At 32.0% G+C, this 19867-nt stretch overlaps 1 protein-coding gene across 3 annotated transcripts in view; it reads left to right on the top strand.

The window, feature by feature from the left end:
- Positions 1–19867, top strand: part of LOC145249637 (tripartite motif-containing protein 2-like) — a 327119-nt gene that overhangs the window by 107978 nt on the left and 199274 nt on the right. The window lies entirely within an intron of this gene.

The raw sequence follows: 19867 nt of genomic DNA, 5'->3' as shown, positions 1-19867 counted from the left end.
TTCGACTAAGGTTGCTTCTTTCACCTTTTTGTCCCGTATCAATATGTCAGGAATGTTTTAGAAATGTATTGAAATGTGAAAAGATTCTATGGATTTGGAAAACAGTAAATAAAATACAACTACATTAAAAACTTTAACAGGTTTAAAAACTGATGAAAAACCAGTTTATCTCAGATGTATTTTGTGTACGTTTTTAAAAATAATTGGAGGCCATATCGTTGGTTCCTCGACCAGGTTCGTTTGAAGGGAATGGTAGCCAGACATCCAACTGGATTAAAATTAGACATATCAAAGAGTGAATGAACTTTCCTATGAACTATCTAGCATCAAGTGGGATCTTGCAGGTATAATGCATGAATGAATAAAAATGTCAGGGTTACTGTTCTGGTATATGATTAGTTTACTGAGAATATTGGGCCCCTTAGTCTTTATAAAGTCATTCACCTAGAAGAATAACTCTGATGTAACATTCGCTTTCAATACAAATCCAAACATCTCACATCTGCTTATCTCTGGGCCTATTCATATTGTTTTTACGTGGCGTTGTGGTGTTGTACAATTTGTACTTAACTGACATTGTGAAACCACTACCATGCCTATAACGACTAAACTGAGGATTTTGTCAGTGATGGTCATACTCGTCTAACGAGTCGACAGTCATAATATTAATCTATTGATGTTGGTCTATTTTTCCATCTATTTCAGTAGTTACAGTATGTATAGATGTGAAATTAATCCAGTGCTAAGATCGTAGATTAGAGGCTTGGCTTTTTGGACTTGAACCCCGCTTCAGCTGTTGTGTCAATTTCATTAATACTTCACAGTAATAGCCAGGTGGGTAAAAATAGATGCCTCATCAACTGTGTTAAATTTTGAATTTGTTAGCGAAATGGTTTCCATGGAAAAGGATAAAGAATTGTTTTAGTGTGTGTGTGTGTGTGTGTGTGTGTATGTGTGTGTGTGTGTGTGTGTCTCTCTCTCTCTCTCTCTCTCTCTCTCTCACACACACATTCTCTTTCTCTCTCTCACTCTTTCTCTCTCTCTCTCTCTCTCACACACACACACACACACACATATATATATATATATATATATATATATATATATATATATATATATATATAGTTATCTTGTTGAATTTTCAAAGTCAGACCCAAATAGCATTTAAGCTAACAAATCAAATTTTGCTTCTAATGAGCTGATTTTCGTTTGTTATAATTGTATCATGATATTGACAATAACAATGTATTTTCGTATAAATTATATTTTTAAAATATACTTAATCTAACCTAGACGACTGATAATATGAAATATTTTAAATAATCACCTAAAATCAAAATCAGCAATGAAAATAACTTTTTTTTTAATTGAAGTATATAAGATTTGTCTCCCTTGCTACTAAAATGTTTTTCTTTTTTCTGTATAAGCTTAAAATGTGCAAACATAAAAATTAAAAACAAAAATTACTTCATTGCTAGTAGTATTATAGTATAAAACATACTTATGTTAAATAAGCTATGTAAAAAAAAAACGTTTATGTTGCAATTCATGAAGGAAGTCATCAGGCCAACTGCGAAATTTAAAATTTTATCCTTCCTTAAGCAAATAGTATTCAGACAATTAAAAATATTAACTTTATTGCCTATATTTACAGCACCCTCCATGTTCATTACCAACAGCCAATAAATTTTCCAGTTTCTATGTAAAGTTGGACGCCCTTTATTTTCAAATAGGTTAAACGAATAAGTGTTGGTTCTTAGGCACAAGGAGTTCAGTTTTGCTAAGTAAGCACAATCATCTAATGTATTTGTTAAAATTAAAATAAAACCCTATGTCAAGACTAAACACAATATTTCTCTCTAGTCTAATTTCACAATAAAGTGATGCTAGTATTAATTTTGTATTAAGATATTTATATCATTGTGGGGTCCGTGTACATGCTGCGTATCTGTAAACCTCAAAGACAACATTTTTTTGTGTGGAATTCATGGTTAGGAGCAGGAATAAACAGGGTCATCACTTATTCCCGGGCAACGTCGTGTGTGTTTGCTAGTAGATGATTAAGCGGGTTCGTTTAAGTATTTGGCTTTTAATCTTTTTGTACTTTTAAAGTATTAAGCTGTGCATTAGTATTATGACCACATCGTGGAACATATATGCTAGCTAGTGTCTACTATTATCAAATCTAGTCTTTAGTTGTGTACATGAAATAACGAGGCGTTTGTGGAAATATTTATAGGAATGAACATACATTTGAGATACCTTACTGTCATATAGCTCACTTCCGGTGAGCGCTTATTTAATTCCTCTTGCATGAAGAACCGGTTTCCGGTTTGGATTTTTAAGTTTTATTTGTTTTCTTCCCTGCAAAGTGTCAGTCAGTTCTTTAGAAAAAAAACAAAACAAAAAAAAAAAAAACAATGGAGCGAACTGTGTACTTTGTGACACACTCACTGGTGGCACCGTAAATCTGTGAGATTAATTAAACCAGATTATCATCAAATACAGTTTCGCTGGTGGCAATTCACAATGAACTGGTGCAAAAATACATTCAATGAAGAATTCTAGAAAGATTTAAATATAGATATTAATGGTTAAATGAAATGTGCTCATCATCGAAAAGTTGGTATTCTAAATGTTTTAACTCCATCTAATAGATAACTATTTAAATATCAAATGAGAAATGTTTAGACCTTGTTCACATAAAAGAAGAAACTCGGAATCTTCCTAAAACAAAACGAATGACACTATTGACCAGATCACCTTAGGAGGAGAAAAAAGAGTTAACGTTGAGGGTAGATATAGAAACATAAAGCAACTAATTTGTGATTTTGTCTTTTTATTTCTTACATTTTGACTTTTTATTTCTTACTTTTAACTTTTCGTATCAGATAGAGAATTCTTGCTATCATTTTGTCAACCTGTGAACTGTTTGTTGGAATGGGGTTCGATTTGGTTCTAGGAGCCCATCCTCCTCCTAAGCGTTACCTCCTCATAAGAGAGAGAGTTGGTTTATTGCTTGTTGCTTGAGGCATGTTTACCAGAGAATATCGGCAGATTTTTCACAGCAATTTTTGTCCTACTCTAGAGTTTGAATACTAAATGATCAGATTATAAAAAAACATTTTGAAAAAATTACTTGTTTAATTTTTAGAGTAATTTTCAGTTTATTATACAAGTTAAATTTAAAATGAGCCCTTGACAGAAATTCCGAAAAGATGTTTGTAAACAGAATTGTTTTGGCTAAAAAGTAGTCGAAAATCAACTTGTATATGTGTGTGTCTGATTCCTCATTCTAAATTCCAAAATAATAAAATAAAATAATCGGTTAAGAAAATAGACATTAATTTTGGGGATGGAAGTGAACAGCACAGAGTGTTGACTAACGCATGCGTAAAAAAAACACCTTAGTCTTATTTTTTACGTGAGGAAAATAAGCTAACACCATAGTAATAGGCAATACGAAAACCCAAATTAACAAAAACGAAATTGCTCCAGTCAAGAAAATTCGGTTACAGTCAGTTAATGTACTTCCTAACTAGCACTACCGGAAGCGGTGAAAAGGCAAATCAGTTCCTTCACTTTTATTGTTCTTCAGTTTTTCTATTGTGAAGTGAATTATTGAAATAAAATAGAAGAAAAGGAAATTAGCGAAAAGTATACAATAACAATTGACAAAAGTATACAAATAAAAATAACAGTTAGTCTTTATTTGCACTTTTAATAGCAAAAGTAAAAAAATAAAAAAAAAATTTGTTTTATTTGAAATTTTATAATAAATATGTTTATGAAATTTTTATTTAAAGAATAAAAGTTTTTAATTTGAATTTATATAATAAATATATGTTTATGAAATTATATAAATAAAATTATTGAAATCAAAATGATAAAATTGTAAATGCCATAAAAAATGTATCCAATATATAACATTCTCAAAATAGTTTTAAAAGATCTTAAAAAGTGTTTTCAACAATTCTTTAAAAAAACAAAAAGCGCAAAAGTGTTTTAAATAATTAAAAAAAAACAAACTAATTTCAATAATTCTTAACTAAAATAAGACCGAAAAATTTTTCAATGATTAAAGAAGAAAAAAAAAAAGATCGGAAAAACGTAATAAAAAAAAAAAAAGAGTACATGCGTGAGCATATATCTCCTCTTTTCTTCTTTTCCCTGTAATACCTGTCGGAATCAGATACCAACTTCAGATGAAAACAACGAGTGTTCGATGAAGGCCTGCGATGTGAACGCACACTCACGTTTCACACTCGTTAACACTTTGTTACTTTTGTACACATTAACGAATCTGTGTTAGAATCGTATTTACTGCCATTACTGAGAATTATTATCAAAGCAATGGAAATGTCGAATCCCCAAATTACTAACAAAACTACTTTTTGCTATTCATTAGATTTGTTACTTCGATAATTTATGAAATCCAGCATAGACAGGATTTTCTAATGTTGTTGGAAGTAGCAGCGGTAGTGAACATGGTTATTAGATATCGACTCTTGATTGAACAAAACCTACAATCAGCTGTTTCTTTTAGCCAATCAGAGAATTCTAGCTCATACGATAAAAATCCAAACACACAGCATTTTTTCCTCTTTTTCTTGTTAACATTCAGACAACATACATGCATGCGTCACAATTTTGCCTAGCCTCTTTGGGGCATGAAGGGCCCCTCAGCGTATACATAACGAGAGACTTCCACAGATTACTAAACACAATGCATAGTGAAGCACACACGCAGCTGAATGAACGCACATATACGCAAGTTCATAGATACATGCACTTTTTCACTAAAAACACCCTGCTAAATGAACCTATGTACACATAAGTCAATACATATACTGTCTCAATAATAAAACAAAGGCACGCTAATACACACATATGCAAATCAATATATCTACCTCATTTACACACACGTAAAATGAACACATGTATTCAGTTTCTTCTTAAATGCTAAATAACTCTTTCTCCTAGAACTCTTTAAGCTCTTAATATTTACCAACTTTTCATTTTCATTATCTAAACAGTTGTTGAATAAAATCAATCAATGTTGTATGGATAAACTTTATCATTCTTTCTGTTAATGTCTTAAATCGTCTTCACAGTCTTATGCAGAATTTGGTCCATTAATCATGTCGTTACTTTCACCATGACACTCCCATGAAGCAACAGGCACATGACAAAGCGAAATTACACCCGTTAAACTGATACTCTGTTTAAATACCAGGTGTCTTGGAAATTAAATAGGTTGCAAAGAAAATGAGAAAAATAAAATATTACATGGGGATTTTAGATGAGTTTGCTACATTTTTTGTTGTCTATTTGTCACACTTCAATTCTTTTTTAAATTAATTTTAATAATTACAATCTTGAATGTGTAGTCAAGTTTTATTAAACCGGATGTTGCCATTGTGATCAGGGTCCTGACTATGTGGCTAACATTTGAGCTGGATTAACTCAAGACTTTTGAAGTGATTTGCGGTTATTATTTATTTATTTACCTTTCGTCTTTCATGTATGAAATATTAAAATCTTCAATAAACGCGCAGATTAAATGGATGCATCTTAGGAATGGATTCGCTTTTTTATATTTCTTATCGCTCTTGGTGATTGGAGGTTAGCAAAATATTGTTGAGACTGATAAGAAAAAAGCCCTAATTCTGCCTACTGTTTACATCCCCCCGTCTCTCTCTCTCTCTCTCTCTCTCTCTCTCTCTCTCTCTCTCTCTCTCTCTCTCTCTCTCTCTCTCTCTCTCTCTCTCTCTCTCTATTATATGTGTGTAGAATTGAATAACGAAAACAAATTAATTACAGAACACTGTAACTCACCATTTTGTTTATTGAATTCGTCTGGTTTTATTTTGAACTTTTTAAGAAACACATTTAAGATATTGTCAAATATTTTCCTTTCCTATTTGGGAAGTGAGAAATTTTGGCAATCTTTTTTTTTCTTTCTCCTTGGGTGGATTTCTTCATAACAGTATATATTATAAACAGTATTATGTGTCATAGCTTGAGAAGGTGTCATTCATAGCAGGTGAGGATACGTCGTCAACGATCTAACTGTGGATTTGTTGCTGTGAGACTGTGATATGATTTTGTTCAGTTCTAGGAAGTCGATTGCCCTCTTTGGAAAGGGGTTAGGTTCCTAATCTCTTAACATGACTCTACTGATGAATGCCGATGCGGCCATTCAGACAGTTTTGTAGGCCAGAGTGCACTTGTTCTAGTACACTAGCTTTTTAAAAACTTTATATATATATATATATATATATATATATATATATATATATATATATATATATATATATATATATATATATATATATATATAGAGAGAGAGAGAGAGAGAGAGAGAGAGAGAGAGAAAGAGAGATTTTTAATCTACATTCCAGATTTTTCTTATATGGACTCTCTAGAAATCTAAGTTCTTCTTCAGAAAAAATTCTTAGCAAAGCAGTACAACAAAAATCACATACAAAAAAAACAAACAAAAAAAAAACAAGCAAATCACATTGATTACAGGAAAGATATAGATATCGCTACCTGAAAACATTTATTCATAAATAAAATGAAGCGCTTTGTAGTATTTTAATCTATATAACAAATAATCATTTTTGTATGCAAAGAGATTATTATCACGCAATCAGTTTTTAATTTAGTTTAATTAGGTGCACATGCACTAAAAAAAGGGTGTAAATAGGAAATGTTAATGACTTTGCTTTTTTATTTTTATACAGATTATGCGTTTTACATTTTTTCAAATTGAAGAAATTGAGTAATGTCTACATTAATGAAATGACAATGCTAAATTTCGAAATATTAATCTTATATGTAGTAATTGTTGAATTACGAAAGCATAATGTACATAAAAATAGAGTTTGATTAAAGACTTACATAATAAATCATTTCAACAATTTTAACAGTACAATTTTATTTAATAATCGTCTTTGTTGATTATTCAATGAAAATTAATGACGAATCTCTGAATGTATGCTACTAAAATAATTATCGAACTGAATAAAATATGAATTCAATTAAATTAATTGGAATACTTAAATATTTTGCAAATAACACAGATTGATAGCTTTTTAACTTAACCGACTAATCAGAATCAAATATCGATTTGTGTGCCAAATGCAATGCCAAACGTCGAGAAATAGACTAGTTAAATTCTATATTAAATAAATTTATATTCTATGACAATAAATATATAAAAAAGTAAATATATAATAAAATGGAATAAAATGAATTGCATGTTTGTTTTAAAAGAAATTTATATTTATTTTAAAGGAATTATTTGACTACGAATAGGGAACGCGAATGTTGCATCATTTCTTGATATGTGAAGTATCCTGAATTATTACATTAAAATAATTTAAACGAAAGCAAAATCACAACAGAAGCAATATCTGATGATTGTGTTTTAGAGCCATGAAACCTGTGTGTGTGGACGAATTTTAACTTTACAAAATTTATCAGCTGTTATTTATTTTTTTAATCCACAACATTGAACACTCTATAAAATCACGGTTAAATAGCATTTCATCGATTTCTAAAACAATTTTTCTATTATTATTATAAACGAAATATAAATTAATATTAAAGCGTTTCGCTGAGGCTTTCTTCCATGTATATTTTAATCACACAAAATAAATATTAAAATATTCCTTGTCATGGAGATTTAGTTGTGTTTGAAAAAAAAATCATACAGCAGGGTTAACTGAGCTTCAGTTTATCAAAGTTAAGTTTGAAATATATTCCTTGTGCTAAAATTTAATTTAGCATTTTCGTCACTCTATCAAGTTCAAGTTGAAATCGAATTTTCTTTAATCTGTCAAGCTTAAGTTTGAAATAGCATTTTCTTTTGTCTATAAAACTTTGGTTTCACATAGAATGACTTCTGATATGTCGAGGTTAAGTTTGAAATAGCATTTTCTTTTGTCTATAAAACTTTGGTTTCACATAGAATGACTTCTGATATGTCGAGGTTAAGTTTGAAATAGCATTTTCTTTTGTCTATAAAACTTTGGTTTCACATAGAATGACTTCTGATATGTCGAGGTTAAGTTTGAAATGGCATTTTCTTTTGTCTATAAAACTTTGGTTTCACATAGAATGATTTCTGATATGTCGAGGTTAAGTTTGAAATAGCATTTTCTTTGGTCTGTCAAATTTAAGTTGGACATAGTATTTCAATGGCTAAAATCGAAAATTGAATGCGTGCTTACTAGCTGATTTGCTTTATCTGTTGTACGGCACATCAACCCTTTTGAAGCAATACCTTCCAGCATGCTAAACGATAATTTACTCGTGATTCTAATTGAACGCCGTTCTCTCCTCATACCTGTCACGACAGCTTTGCTATTCTTGGTGAGAATGTGGTTTTCATTCGACGAACATGTGCCAGAAATTTCTCATACCACTTGAAACTTCCCCCTCTAGTGTAAGTATTCCCATCGCTAAACGAGGCCTCATGGTTCGAAAACCGCGATTGAAATGCAGAGTAACAATGGTGACCTGCCATTATGTATAATTTATATAGAATATATGGCGGAATTACACCTGTTAATGAATGGGTCTATTTGGAGCTTTCAGTTAGAAAATAGGTTTCAGAAAAGAAATAGAATAAACTTGGTTCATTCAATGTTTTTCTCTCTTTTGTTTCTCTCGGCTTTAATTTCTTTATTCATGAGAGGATTTCTTTGTGCGTGAAATTATCGAAGTAAAGAATTCTAGTCGCATTTAGAATTCACGTTGCGTGTTTTGGACTTCATTTTATATGATTTCATGTTCCTATTTATCGTCTCGCGATGTGATGTAAGGTCGGTTTAATGTAGAGAAAATCAAACCCCTTAAAATGGAACGCCTCGATTTTTATCAGAAATAAAAATTGCATCCCAACCTGAAGACTTGGTATGTCTGAAAGTCATACCCTTACATACTCAAGGAGTATTTAAAATTTTAAATTCTTTTAAGCATTTTTTAAAATGATTAAAAGTTCACGGAACCCATATATATATATATATATATATATATATATATATATATATATATATATATATATATATATATATATATATATATATATATATATATGGGTTCCGTGAACTTTTAATCAATTTAAAAAAATGGTTTAAAAAATTTTTTAAATTTAAATACTCCTTGCATATGTAAATAAAAGTATATATATCGTGGATATTCTTGGCCGGACAAGGTGATTTTCCCTGGCAGGGTGGTCACTGAAATATGTTTGCATATGTGTAGCCATTAGTTATCACATCCAACATATTGATATATATATATATATATATATATATATATATATATATATATATATATATGTGTGTGTGTGTGTGTGTGTGTGTGTGTGTGTGTGTATATGTATATGTACATGTATATATTTGTATATATATTCATATATATATGCATATATACATATATATGCATATATATGTATATATATGCATACATATGCGTATATATATGCATATGCATGTGTATATATATGTATATATATTTTTATACATATGCATATATATCTATATATGCATGTATATGCATATATGCGCATATATATATATATATATATATATATATATACATATGCATATATATATGTATATGCATATATATGCATATATATATATATGTATGTATACATATGCATATATATCTATATATGTATGCATATGCATATATATATATATATATACATATATATATATATATATATATATATATATATATATATATATATATATATATACAAAGGAAATGCTCATCTGATCGAGAAAATCAACAGAAAAATAAATAAAAAGTCATATTTAACCAAACTTACCTCAATAACAACATGCTGCCACTATGTGTGCATGTGCGTGTGTGTGTGTTTTATTGAAACAATGCAGTACAGGATGGAACAATATAATTGTCGCCATAGAAAGACGACATAATTGCATTTCCATTTGATGAAAACCGGTTTACTTTTTTATTGCATCTTCTAGTTGGCCAGTTGTGTACAAACCTCAAGAGTGATAGGAGCCTTCTATCATGCCTTAGAGTGACACAATGTTCACGAGCGAGATCGGAAATGCGCCACTGTACTACTCATGCTCCCAGATTATGACAACAGGATCATTGCTAGCACCCTCAAAATGCATCGATGGATTGCCACGAATAACAGGGTCGTGCCTAGGGTGATGAAAACAAAGTTTCTGGCCACGGTTATGGTCTTTGGTGTCGTTTCAAGGGGGGGCACATCATGCCACTTCACATCTTCGATGTTGGCTTAAAAGTCAACACCAAAATATACCTGGATGTTCTGAAGAGTATGGTGATCTCCTGATGCAATCAGGTGGTCGCTGGCAGATCCTGAGTGTGGAAGCAGGATTGGGCACCGATCCCAAGTCCAAAGAGACCCAGGTTGGCTTCAGAAGGAGTGCTTCCACTTTGTACCTGTCTCTCACTGCTCCCCTCCTCCCCAACATGAATGTGCTGAACTACTTTGTTTAGTCTTACGTCAAGAACATCACCAACATGACCTCCCACAACACCAAAGCCAGTCTGATCGCCACCATCCGCCGGCGCTTGTGGAAAAGGCATGCTCCCAGTTCCGAACCCGTATCGAGGTGGTGATTGAGGCTGAAGACGGCTACATTGAATACATGTCAGCTCTACTACATAATGAAGTCCCTAAGTTGATTTTTTTAATAAAAGTTTTTCTTATAAAGCTGTAATGTTATTTTCTTTAAGGCGACAACTTTATCGTTACACTGTATACAGCACCAGAAATAGTAAATGTTAAATAGCCCAAGGGTCTGTCGCCATGTTGGGTTCCACAAAAGTATTTATTTATAAAATTAATTTACATCAAGTGTTCAATCAATTCAAGTTATTTAAATCATATTTTCTTTTCTGGCGGATATCATTAATGTGTTGTCTCCTCAGAGAACTGAGGTCAATTTCTTTTAGTTAATAATTAATAAACATCTCATTCCTTATTACATTAATTATTCAATACATCTTAGTGAAGGGGAATTATTTATTCAATCGGCCACAACTTGATCAGCTGTAGAACTGCAAAGTTGAGGGGGGGGTAAAGAAGAGATAGAAAGAGGAAATACTTATTTTAAACTCATTGTGTAATTGTTTTATCGCTTTGTCAGCTCATCTTAAAACACGTTTTGCCTAATCAATGTTTCCATCCAGACTGTTGAGATTACAACTACCGTTATTCAATCGTCTGTATGACGTCATTTCTCTCTAATTATTATCGCTTTTTATGATTTCCTGGCAAAAGAAAGAAAGAAAAAAAATGGAAAGAAAAAAGCGTATAAATCGATAAAGCAAAAAGGGGGAAAGAGAGAGAAAGCATCTTATAGTAATATATTATTTGTGTTCTCCCTTTTTTTGTCAGGCAGCGTTTATGTGACGGACATATATATATATATATATATATATATATATATATATATATATATATATATATATATATATTTACTAATAAGTACACATTGTTCTTCATTATAGAGTGAAGTGTTATTATTTATCACATGATAATATATGTAACATGTGTAAGACTATAAAAGTCTATTCATATTATTTGAATTCTTCAGACTATTGTTCTCAACTTGGGTGTTATTTTCACAACGTTTCACCGAAACGTCGTTTCGGTCAATGTGTAATCTTCGACCTTCTTCAGTTGTTGAACTTGAGAATCTGTCTGGAATTTCGGACAGAACCCTTTATTTAATCGACGAGGGTAGTATGATAAAAGTCCTAAGTAATTTGCCATTGTATTTTCATTGCCCGCGCTGGGAATTGAACCTCAAACCTTCAGAAGATTGTAACTTTTACAACTTTCAGAAATGGCCTTATATCATTTAAAATAAAAAGCTCAAAATAAAATAAACTTTGCAAAATTTGTTGTTTTTTAACGGATTCAAAATTTTATTGAATTTCGTTTGAAAATAATGGGCAGATGATCTATTTTGTTCACGTTAGAAGGATTGCATTCGTGTCATCATTTCATTGGTTGATTTAAGTCACGTGACAGTTTTAACTTTAAACATTGGCAGACAACAATTTAAAGATTTTAGCGGTTAGATGTTAAAATTGGAATTGACTCATCAACATCTTTATTTTCTATCTCTGTGAATACAGTTTTCTTCTGTTAGTAAAATTGTGTTTACGTTAATTAATTAACCTCTGTTTTATGATAACTCGATATAAGAATGTCAAGAAGATATTGGGATGCATTTTATTTTTTCATACCTTTTAATATAAAAGATTAGAAAAATTGACATCTTCGTTACGTAATTTTAACTTTTGAAGTTATTTTTGGGCTGCAGACATTTTTGTGATATTGAGGATCGAAAAACTCAAATAATAATTATTTTATCCATAGGAAAAGATTATGACAAATGCCATTATTTAACGAAAATATATTTGGGAAAACGGAACCCAAACGTCTTCTAAATTTGTTGAAATATCAGAGAATAATCTGAATGTTTTGTATTTTAGTCTGAAATGTAATGGAGATTAATCTTCGTTTATTTAAACGATAAATGAATAAAAAAAAAAGAAAGAAAGAAAAATGTATGCCTTCGTATATTTAATTTAATATCTTCAGTCCTCGTTTTCTTTTCTAATAAATAAATAATTCTTTGTTAGAAAAGAAAAGGAGTAATTATTTTAAGAAAATGATATTAGATTTAGGTTATGATATAAATAATTTAAATTTTCAGAGTCTCGAGTAATATTTTATTATTTATTATTTGACAAAAAAAGAAGAAACAAGAAAAGAGAAGAAGAAATGCACGAACCCGACATTTGTCCAAGACTCCAAGTAACCTTTCAATTAAGAACTGTTTTCATATTTTCTTGGAATTTGTCTTCAGTAGTACAAGATTTCCATAAAAAATAAAATGAACTGTCTCATTGAAGTTTTGTCTTCAGTTGTGAAAGACGAAAAAGAATTCTTTTCAAAAAATACTTATCGTCTGGCAATAAGAACTTTAAATGAACTTAAAAAAAAACACGCACACAAGACAATTAATTCAAAAAATTATATGTAATTGTAAAGTTTTAACTGTGAACATTCTGTTATTTTGTCTTTATTTTCAAATGACATATGAACGAATATACATTATTTAGTCTTTCCCCCTTTATTTTCAATAAATTTCTAATTCTTTGATCTTCAATCTATTTCGTCATTCATTTTTACTTTAAATTATTACAGAGAAAAAGAGCATACAAACAGCAACGTCTTTATTGCACATTTTAAAAATTTTATACTTTTTCTCACAACGGAATTTTACCAAGTATCCACTGTGCCACGGATTAATAGTCTGAAGAATCCAAATAATACGAATAATCAATATTCATCTCAAAAGTTCAGAACTGTAATAGAAATGTCTACTTTGACATCGGGCATCCTTACTGTCATTACTACGACACTGACTAACCTTATTTCAAACTATGTTCTCTTAAAATTACAAATTTGAAATGTAAACGGAATCACGTTCAGGATTTACGATTTTTTTTAATCTTGCAATCCAATCATGCGTATGGAAAGTCCGACCCCCCCCCCTCTATCACGCTTCACTTACGTTTTCTAGGTTTTAGTTATTTTTGGCCAAGCCCTGGAAAATGTCAGGAATGTGGGTGTCTGCTTTCTCTACTTTCTACAGAGAAACACGCTCTGGTGAAGTAGATATTTTCATATAAGATCATCGCATAGATTATGACATCAGCAAAAAGCGAGAAAAATATACCTGGACGTGTAAAATAAATTCTCTAAAGAGAACAGTTTTCACCACATTTATGTCTATTTACAAACATTGAAATCAAGATATAATGCTACTAAACCTCACTCCAATTTTTATCAAATTCCATTATATGATTTTCAATGTTAAACCAATTTAGGTAATAGACTCTAAAGAAGAAATTGGAATGCAAAGAATCTTGCTTAATTAGTGCTAAATTTGCATTAAATTTACTAAAAAATTTTTAATATTTTGATTTTCAAATGGGAGGTTGTGCCCATAATATGCCTTGTAAAAATCCTTTAAATACTTCAATTATAAACTAAAATGTGGGAAGATTGCTTAATAGCTATTGCTAACTTTAACTTTTCACACAAATCGGAGGCATGTAAATTTTCACAAAGGAGTTCCATCTCCTAGTTGCCTCTTTTGTATGAAACTAAATTAAACGAAATATAATTCCCATTACCCACTCTTATGTCAAGCAGCTGTGTTCCAAAACTTACAATGTTCGGTTAATTAGTTTAACAGAGAGTCCCATACATAGAAATATCTAAACATAAATTTTCATTTAAATTTATTTTAATAGTTCCAAATCCAAGATAGAAGATACATGGAAAGAAGTAAAGAAATTATAACCACAGTCAGGGACACAAAACAAAGCTTGTATGGTAGATTGGGGTGGGGGTATATAAATAAAAAAAAGTATCTACATAATGCATTTTAAAAATGTCTTGAATAAGTAAAAAGGGTATGCAACCGTGACCTTTGTAATATATGTCATGTCTTAATATATTACGAAGGACACGATGCAATCTAAACCAAGCACTAATACAGATTAAAACATTGACCATAATAAACCTTAATATAAATGAAAATACTGACTATAGTAGAACCCCGGTATACGGTGACCCTAGGATACGTTTTTGCAGGCTACGATATGGAATACAATGATTTTCCGGCCCCTGGTTACAGTAGTTGTCCCGTCTTACAGTGTTATTTCAAATGTTATTTGATTATATACATGTGTATTATATACTGTACTGTATTTTGTTACTAATTTTTCATGCCTTATCCCGGGGTTCTAATGTATAACCAAATTAAAAAAAAAAAAAAAAATTCTCCTCGTTAATTCAACAGTAATGTGGGGGTCCAGGATCGTGAGATTTGCGCCAAGGCCCTAAATTCGCCTTTGTTTTATGTACAAATTGTATAGTGGTATTGAAAAAAATATGATTGTTTATTTTCGTTAAATTGAATCTGATTGAATCCTTAAATAGATTTTCTTTTTCATAAAAATATGTATAGTAGTTATCTTGAATTTAGGCAACTAAATAAAAAGGTTGTATGAATTCATTTGTTCCAGCACATATTGTGCTACAATGTTTCTTCATTAGCATAGTATGGATATGGACCAGGGATGGATTACTATTGTTACTTTTTGATGAGGGGTGGGGGTCATTCATTTGGAATGTTACTAGTGGCGACATATTTTTAACTGGCAATTTGATCAGGTTTGCAGTTAAACTCTGGTCTGTTGCTTGAGATGCAGTGATTAAAAAAAAAATGAATAAATACATATTCTTTTTTAGAGAAGAGATTTACTTTTTACTTCAGTGCAATGGAGACTTCTAGGATTGTTGGTCCATTCTCTTTGATAATTGTTCAGATTGTGATTCATTTAAAAGTTTTGTGTTTAAGAAACTATTTTGCAACAAAAAATGTTCTGTTTCTGAATTTTTGATATAGGGGTTGATTAGTTTTATTATTATGATTATTCAGACTGCTGTTCTCATCTTGAGTGTTATTCTCACAACGTTTCGGTCGATGTAACCTCCAACCTTCTTCAGATGTATCTTGCCAAACTCAGGAATCTGTACACAATTTCAAACAGAACCCTTTATTTAATCTAGGGGAGCATCCTCTTGTTTCGTCAGCCATGAAAAGTTAGAAGTCACAAGTAATTCACAATTGTATTCTTAGTATCGCCTGCACTGAGCATTAAACCTTCAACCTCCAGAGGAGTGTCACTTAGAACTGAATTTTACTTAGTATTTCATCTGTTATGCCACAAGTTCTAAATTTTTAAAGATCATAAAATAATTCATTTGATTTTTTATTATTATTAACAAAAGATTAAAATGGCAAATTTGTTATAAATAAATCGAAATGCATTATGGTAGATTTAACTTTATAATTAAATTATTTATTATATAGCAATAACAAAAAAGTTTTTTTTTTAATATGTTACGCTTTGTATTTTTTATTGCAACATATAGTCCATTAATAGTAAATAAAAAATGTATTAGTCACATGAAGGCAAGAAACACACATAGACACCAAAACGTGATCGTACAAACGTGATTGATATAGATATAATATGTTGTGCCCCGTTTATATCTGAGCACTTGCTAGTAACAAAATGGTAATTAACCTTTCAATAGCTTTGAAGCATGTGGCAGAAATAAACACACTTTCGTTTTTCTGTCATCAGATGATATCAAGACCATGTTATCAGTAGCAGCCGATCAACATGTATAAAAGAGGCGCGTTTTCATATTTGCCAGCAGTTTGGGTCTTTTTTCTAGATCTGCCGAGAGTCAAGATAGCAACCCATCATGACAAGGACCAATAACTTTGAGGCTTGCCATCAGGCGAATCACTGACTTTGGAGTTTGTCCTTTATGACGAGCAGTAGTTTCTGGTCCTATCTGCATCATCATCATCGACTACTACTATCCTAGCCGCTCTTACCTAGAAATGTATTTCTAGTGAACACTCTTAACTTCATTGTACATATATATTGTGTTTCTTTTGTCACTCCACCATTATTAATTTCTTTTTACTATTAATATTTTTATGGTGCACTAGACAACAAGTTATCATATATCGCTAAATCCAACCCTCCTCCATTATAGGTGCATAATCTATAATGTACACTATTGTACACATAAAAGTATTCTTTTAGTAAGGTTGCAAGGTTGTTCATGAACGAGTTTTGTTTCGACATGGGTTATTGCTCTTCTGTTTGTATGCTTCATTGTTTATTTAGTTTTAGGACACATCAACCCTATGGCCTTTAGAAGCACAGTATAGTATCTATTCTGATAATACACTTCAACATTTCTGTTCTCAGATAGTGAAGAAGAAATTCTAGACTGAGGAAATTTTTATTTTTATCCCAATCTAAAGTGCTCACCCTTTTGGGAGCTGGGTGTTCCCCACATTAAAAACCGACCTTGTGTCTAATTCTGCTTACATGAGGAGGCAAGTAAATATGGATTGGGGGGGGGGGATTATTTAATGCTGAAGTGCAATAAACGCTTTAGATGATTTACTGATTTAGCTTGCCTGTCAATCAAATAATAAAAAACTTTCCAAGTTTGATTGTAGTTTGTCAGCTTTGCAACATATAAACCATTTAAATGCTAGAACATAATACCTCCAGTAAATGGTTGATTCTATACAATTAGTTAAACACAAGTCACTATTTTATTTATAGCTGAAGAAGGGTTATGGGTTTGTATCTGTTGTAGTGATGTCATCAACATCTTACTTTGATTATCTTATTTGGTGCGACCAGATCAGGCAGTTTGAAGATATTGGCTTCCTCACCTAGTGTTTCTTCCTTCGCTTTGCAAAACTCAAACATGTTCTGCAAAATCAAAAGCAACTATTTTCCTTTACCAAGCAACCAACCCAAACGAAACGCCGTAAATAAATATTTGACGATATGATTGAAGAACTTAAGGCTAAAACCTTTTTCCCAAATTACTGGATCCGGCATTAAATAACAAAAAAGGTTGATATGCCACAAAACAACCAAACCATCCTAAGTGAGCTGAACCTGGGTAGACTGATTGTGATCTAAACAGTTGGCATGCATTGAGGTCACCATACACTTCTGCCTGACGTGACACAGTATTCAGTGATGCACAATAAATCAAAAAAAGACAAACCAGAGCAAGATAACATTAGCTACTCACTATCTTATTCATCTGGGAAAAGAATTTTGTTGTGTGTTGAATTTATTTCATGAACATGTTACTAGACAACTATGACTATTCAGAAATGTGACGTGAAAGTGTTAAAGAATGGTGCATCAGTATATTCATCAGGTCCACCTACGGCAAAAATGAGATCATCCAAGAGTTAGAAAACGACGATGCCAGAGTCGTTCAGAAAAGAACTGCCGAGGTTGCTTTGCTAGTGGGTCGAATTGTATCAACAGAATTGTTTGCATCATGTCAAATCATATTAAGGCAATTATTCACACTGAGTCGGGTTGTGTCGGATCATGTTGATAAAGTTGTTTGGGATTGTGTCGGGTTATGTTGATGGAACTATTTGGGACCTGGAGGTCATGTTAACAGTATTATTCCTGTTGAGTTGTGTAGGTAGAAACATTTGGATTATGTTTGTTATTCGGTTGACTTGACAGTTGTCGCAATGTCGCAGTCGTATAGCCGTGTGATAATAATATAATTTTTCTTTTATTTCCGTCTCATCTCTCTTCCCTTGCAAAGCTACAAGCAATTTCAGTGAGTTGTGGAAACGTTACCTCATTAACACACACTAGTTAAGCTACTCCTCCTAGTCACTTGATTACGTCCAGCCCAAGGAACAAACCAAATCCAAGTAAGTCGCCATTCATAACTAAAACTTGTATGGTAATACCGGTCACATTTCTTTTCTGAACTTCTTGCTAGTGGTCTCAAACAGTGCTGATTCAAGAGAGGTGTGCTTTGGGATTGCACAACCCTTGCCTCACAATTACACGCACAGCTGCCCATACAGGGGTATCCTTTGTCTTTTCAAGACTGAATGGAGGCATCGTCATTATTGAGCCTGATTTCACCGCAGAATATAAAAAGAACACTCGGAAGTGGACTGCATCTTGGAAATTGGCTGATAACCAACCTTCAATTACATTGAAAAATAGACTTGTGGAATATCCAGCCCCAACACACATTTGATAGGAATATAATCAGGAACTGCAAATGAGGATCCATAACGGCTGGCTGCTGCTATATGTGGAGTAATTAAGAATAACAAAAACAACAATTTAGACTTTAGAGTGAGAGACCACTCTAAATCTATAAAAAAATTTAACATGGAATAATCAGCCTATTTTCTAACCAGGAGGTGTTAATGATCACCAACTTTTAGATCAGATAAGATTCCACTTTTAGATCAGATAAGATTCCACTTTTAGATCAGATAAGATTCCACTTTTAGATCAGATAAGATTCCACTTTTAGATCAGATAAGATTCCACTTTTAAAATTTTCTAAATGATGCTTTTTTTTTAATTTTTTATTTTAGATATTTTTTACTTAAAAATAGTAAAATCTTATTTTTATTCTTTGAAGAAGGTTTTTATTTCTCTCCCACTACAAGAAATTAGGATTGGAAAGTGGGATTGAAAAGTCAATGCCCCTGAGGTGGGACACTCTGACCTGCAAAAGTGCGTAGGCAACCCCGTTGGCATTCCCTGGTAAGGGTGCCTCGAGCAATTAGCAATAAAATAACCCCTTCTCAAAGAGAGAAAGCATGGCCTAGGAGGGTGAGCCTCCTAGAACTGGGCCTAGTTTATATTTATTCCTCTCCCACAATGGGAAGATTAAACACAAGGTCAGAAAAAATGGGTAAATACCTAGTGGAAGGATATTTTGGCTGACCAAATATTATCTACACAGCTCCATCAGCAATCTTTGGTAGGGGTGTGTGTCTCAAGCGATTAGCAATAAACTGACCTCTTCTGAAAGAGGAAGAAGATAAAGCCTGGGAAGATGATCTTCATAGAACTTCACAGGACCATACCTCCAAAATAACCTAAACTCCCGAACTGACTTTGTGTTGAACCATGGGGAGCTGAATAACAATTGACCATTAAGAGGGTCTGCTGAAATGGAGTGTGTGTGTGTGTGTGTGCGTGTGCGTGCGTGTGTGTGTGTGGCGGGGGTGGGGGTAATGAAGGGATATACTCCAACTTACCAATTATTGTTTAATATTGTTTAAAATCGTTTATCCGTGAATTTTAACCCGGGGTTAGAATGCCTAATGCGTTTATGTATAAATGGGAGTGGGGG

Source organism: Euprymna scolopes, chromosome 28 (genome assembly GCF_053919585.1).
Source record: "Euprymna scolopes isolate OS-2025 chromosome 28, ASM5391958v1, whole genome shotgun sequence".
Lineage (NCBI taxonomy): Eukaryota > Metazoa > Mollusca > Cephalopoda > Sepiida > Sepiolidae > Euprymna > Euprymna scolopes.
The sequence above is the reverse complement of the archived record's forward strand: the minus strand, read 5'-3'. Positions and strand labels throughout refer to the sequence as shown.